Raw genomic sequence first — 5,855 nt, 5'->3', positions numbered from 1 at the left:
CTGAGTAGCTGGGATTACATGCGCCCGTGACCACACCTGGCTAACTTTTTTTCTGTATTTTTAGTATTGATGGCGTTTCACCATGTTGTCCAGGCTGGTCTCAAACTCCTGACCTCAGGTGATCTGCCCACCTCGGCCTCCCAAAGTGCTGGGATTACAGGCATGAGCCACCACGCCTGGCCGGGAGGATGTGTTTTATAAGGAACAATGAAACCCATAAAAACAGTAGAGCTGTCAGGAAAGTCTAAAACATTTTTGTTAACAGGGATGTGAAACATCATGTAATAGTTAAGAAAAAAGTCTCTAGTGACACAAGGGCAAAAATAAAATAATTACAATTCCAGGTTATTTCAGTAAAACCCAGGAAATGAAAAGAAGTCAAAATATCCTACCCGTTTTTTCTTGTGAGATGGTAGAATATTTTAAATAGTGGTTAATTCTTTGATATGGATAAAGAAATATGGATGAAAACATGCTTGTTCAAAATGTACAGATCGCCAGGCACGGTGGCTCACATCTGTAGTCCCAGCACTTTGGGAGACCGAGGTGGGTGAATTGCCTGAGCTCAGGAGTTCAAGATCAGCCTAGACAACATAGTGAGACCCTGTCTCTACAAAAATACAAAAATTAGCCAGGTGTGGTGGCATGTGCCTGTAGTCCTAGCTACTTGAGAGGCTAAGGTGGGAGGATCACTTGAGTCCAGAAGGTCAAGGCTGTAGTGAGCTGAGATTGTGCCACTGCACTCCAGCCCAGGCGACAGAGTGAGACCTTGTCTCAAAAAAAAAAAAGCATCAGATAATCTACAGAAGAAAAAAAGAATGAAAACTAGACATAGTCTGCCAAAGACAGGAAATAAAATACAGAAATTTTTGAGTACCAAGAAAGCTTACAAACAAAATTCAAAGACTGAATATGATCTGAGCTGTCCAATATGATAGCCACTAGTCACATGGAGCTATTTAAATTTAAATTAATTCAAGTAAAATAAAAACACTCAGCTCCTCAGTCACAATTGTCACATGCAAGTCCTCCATGTGTTGATGACTGCCCAACTGGATTACTATCACCCCAGAAAGTGCCAGCAGACAACAGTAACAGTAAAACATACACGGTAGCAAATGCACCAGGTACGGTAAGATCCCAGTGATGCTAAACACACACACATATTAAAAACTGAGTTAATTAAACTGTCAGTGGTGACATCTCTGGGAAATAAGGTGACCAGGGACTTTCACTCTACGTTATATACCTTATTGTTTGATATATATATATATTTGATTTATATATATTTTTGATTTATATATTTCTATGCATTTGATATTATATATCTCTATTTGATATTTACATACCTCTAGATATTTGATATTTATATATTTATATATTTGATATCTATATATGTGATATATATAAATATATACGTGTAAGATATATATATATGTATATTTTTAGACAGAGTCTCATCCTGTTGCCCAGGCTGGAATACAGTAGTGCGATCACAGCTCTCTGGGCTGAAGCAATTCTCCCATCTCAGCCTCTCATGTAGCTGGAACTATACACATGCACCACCATGTCTAGCTCATTTTTTAGTTTGTAGAGATAGGGTCGTGCTATGTTGCCCAGGTTGATCTGGAACTCTTGGCCTCAAGCGATCCTCCGCCTTGGCTTCCCAAAGAACTGGGATGACAGGCATGAGCCACCATACCTGGCCCTATCGTTTGATTTTTGAATAAGCATATTTTTAAAAAGTCATTAACATGTTTTCAAATGAAACAACAATCAATTTCTTGAACTTGGAGTAGTACTTGGTTCTGTTAAAATAAAGTGATTTTAACTAGTATAGATGTATAGCGTACATTTGTGCTAATAAACAAAGATGGCAAAGTATGTGTCCTATATTTAGACAACCCTGGAAAAAGTTTGTTCTGGGCCAAAGGGTGACATCACCCATTCAGATGCAAGTCTTAGCAGATACTTGACCATTTCAAACCGCAGTTCTTGATTTGAGGAAGTCCCTCAGGCGAAGACCGTTGTTAATCCATTTTTCCATTTAGATTTACACAGTTGACAACAGATCAAATTTCAGAAAGGGCAGCTTTGAGTTATCCCTAAATTTTCCATAAGAAAAACCTATTGCAAGTCATAATATGTTTCTGCGTTTTCCCGCTGATAGCACACAGCTGACAAAGGGGAAGTTCCCAACTCAATTTCAACAATAGACAGATAAAGTCGGATACAACAACATAGTACCCAAAGAAGAACTTCCTTTTTTTTTAACCCCCCTAAATTGGGGATGGTAGAAGATAGGTTATGTTCTTTGTTAAAAGAATTCCAAAGTTTTCATCTTTGTCCAATACCAGGTCTTCAATCTTTCCAAGAAAAAGAACTCTTAAAAACATATTAACCCTTAAATACTAAAACTATTTCATGTCTACCCCAGGGACTAATTTAGTCATGTGTCTGCCAACAAAGACATACTTATAATCTATGTTTATTTTGGTTCCTATATAAATCTTCTTAGTAGCTGCTTCCAGTGAATATTGAGGGAAAAGCTCTCTTAATGGAAAGCTATGAGAAACATCTATTTTTCCAGGACGTATATGCACTCCGTAAGTCACTGTTGGTAAAGCAAGGGGAGAGATTTGGTTTTGTTACCAAAGTTCAACACGAATTTTATTTGACTCCATCTCCAACAATGGACAATAACATTAGCTCAGTAAGAGATCATGATCAATACCAAATGTATTTCATAAACAGAGAAGCCTGACATCAAAAGGACAGCGAGAAGAAGACAGTGGGTTCCACACGATTCTTCAACAATTTGCCCTGTCCTCAATGTCCCCAAAGCCCTTCAGAAGAAAGTAACAGAAGGCAAGAACACAGCAAAATGAGGGAAGTATTAAAGATCCTTGAGCATCTTAACCTCAGATCCAACCGTGAAAGCTCCCAGGAAATTCATCCTCCAGGCCGGGTGCCATGGCCTGTAATCCCAGCACTTTGGGAGGCCAAGGCAGGGGCATCACCTGAGGTCAGGAGTTCAAGACCAGCCTGACCAACATGGTAAAAACCCATCTCTACTAAAAATACAAAATTAGCCAGGTGTGGTGGTGCACGCCTGTAATCTCAGCACTCTGGGAGGCTGAGGCTGGGGGATCACCTGAGGTCAGGAGTTTGAGAACAGCCTGACCAACGTGGTAAAACCCCATCTCTACTAAAAACACAAAATTAGCTGGATGTGGTGATGCATGCCTGTAATCCCAGCTACTCGGGAGGCTGAGGCAGGAGAATTGCTTGAACCCGGGAGGCGGAGGTTGTAGTGCATCAAAATTGCACCATTGCACTCCAGCCTGGGCGACAAGAGCAAAACTCCATCTCAAAAAAAAAAAAAAAAATCATCCTCCACGTCACCTCTTTCGTACCACTGCCACCCACAGCAGAACAGAAATCTTCAGTAATCTGGACTATTTCTAATAATTCATATAGCTGGACTGAGGTTAATTTTTATCTATGTAGAAAGTCTTTCCAGCCCCCTTCAAGCTCTATATAAAGACCTACTCCCTAATTCTAATTGCAAATCATGTGTTAAAGCAATATAAAGATCTCTTTAGGCAATCCTCTATTAGCCTGATTCTAATTGCCACATATTGTTTGAAAATAATAAAATTATACTTGTCTGAATATAGTCTTATTAAAACTGACAATCCCTCCTTCCCCCATGTTCTTTGTAATTCATGAAATTTTTATAGTGGTTTGCCACTTTCATGCTTGGGTGGACCAAAAAGTTAAAGAGTACATTTAACTCTTTACACTGGCTCACACCTGTAATCCCAGCACTTCAGGAGGCCGAGGCAGGCAGATCACCTGAGGTCAGGAGTTCCAGACCAGCCTGACCAACATGGTGAAACCGCATCTCTACTAAAAACACAAAAATTAGCTGGGAGTGGTGGCACGCGCCTGTAATCCCAGCTACTCAGGAGGCTGAGACAGGAGAATTGCTTGAATCCAGGAGGCGGAGGTTGTAGTGAGCCGAGATTGCACCACTTCAGTCTGGGTGACAGAGCAAGACTCCGTCAAAAAAAAAAAAAAAAAAAAAGAGTACATTTTCCATGAAAAACAAGATATAAAGACAGTGAGACAAGTATTTTATAACAGTTACACCATTGCTTTTAATTAAACATAAAACATCTGATATTTCATTCATGGACTCTTAGCATTATTTATAAAATGAAATACCCTTTTTAGTCCATGAAGAAAATTCCATGGAAATAAAATAAAAGCATATGCAGTTTTACATATTTACATACTTACATTCTGGAGCACAACAAGACTCTAATTGGGTATTTTCCTTTTATTTGAGGCTCTAGTTTCAATTTAGTATGCCTAAAACGACTAGTAAATACATTATACTGAGTAGTGGGGTAAATGAATTCTTTCAGGCCACAAAGGTACTATTCAGTAAATTACCGCTCTGCACTGGCCGCTGCCTCGTGGCCTCAAATTGACAAACTGCCTTTAAAAGGTGAAACATGTTCTTACTGATTCATCCAAAGGCTCATTATTTGTTATTTATTTAAACTGATGGGAATGAAGAGGCCAAGGATAGAAAAAGTCTTTGAAATTTTAACATTTACAAACTTGAGCTACTTAAAGAAAACCTAGGTTTCTACTGCGATATCGTCAGTACATGAGCCAAATAAAACACATTTACTCCCCCAAATTTGGCACACATTGTCTAAATTCAAATCCAAACAGGCAATCCAAGGAGAGCAGTCATTTGGAGTTTTCCTAATCTCCTTACATTTAAATAGAGTACAATACATCTATTATGTTAATCTTTTCCCACTAGAAGCTATTAACATGGTATCTGCTCTTGGTTTAAACATTTCAGTACACGCGGCATCTCTAAATTTTGATAAACTTTCTAACATATAATGAATGTGCTGATATACAAAACTGAAAACTTCTGAAGGCAGCAGAGATGCCTCTGGGTGATACTCTGGGAACTTTAGCTGCTTGAAAGGTGTCAGGGGACAGGCTCAGATCAATGGGCACACAGATGAGGAATTCTTTGTACCAGGGACATTCTCAACAGTGTAGGCAAAGAAGTCCTAATCAAGCCCCCAACCCAGAATATCAATGAAAGGAGGAACAATAAACAGGAATTACAGCAGAGAAGATAAAAATCCAGGGTCTCTCCAGAAAGACAATACAGGTACTTAAGTTAATCCCTCAGCTTGCATCTGCACCTGGGCCCATTTCTGGCACTAGAACTACCGTTTCAAAAACACATTTGTATTTAGCTATCTATCACAAGTACGTTTCTATCCCTGCATAAACAGAGTTTAGGTTCAGATTTCTGCGCAATTTCCTTTCCTCTCTTTAAAAAAAAAAAAAAAAAATTCTAGACTCGAACATTCGATACTTGCAGACGCCACTGAAGTATTCACGGCAAAAATAAAAACAACCTGCAAATGGGAGATGCACATAGTCGGCTTTTCTTTTCCTTGATTTCTTGTTAATATTTTATAATGAATTAAAGGTCAGTAAAAAGTCCCTTTCTTTAATAAATCTTAAAGTAAACAAGTAGAATGCAAATGATTTCCACTTTCAATGATCAATCATTTCAAGAATCTCTCTACGAACTGAGTAAACCATCTGTGACTCAGGCCTCCCTATCATGTTTTTTAAGCTGACCCACTTCTCCATCACTCACCATGGTTCGAAAAATCTCACTTCTAAGGGTGTAGCAAGAACCGCTCTGTGCCAGCGCATAGTTTGAATCCAATAGGGTAAAAGGGTAATGCAAACAGCACTTTAAAAGGACACCAGTTTTTACGTAAAATGACCCACTGCCTCTA

The sequence above is a fragment of the Mandrillus leucophaeus genome, unplaced genomic scaffold (assembly GCF_000951045.1).
Source record: "Mandrillus leucophaeus isolate KB7577 unplaced genomic scaffold, Mleu.le_1.0 Scaffold83, whole genome shotgun sequence".
Lineage (NCBI taxonomy): Eukaryota > Metazoa > Chordata > Mammalia > Primates > Cercopithecidae > Mandrillus > Mandrillus leucophaeus.
Note: the sequence above shows the minus strand (reverse complement) of the source record.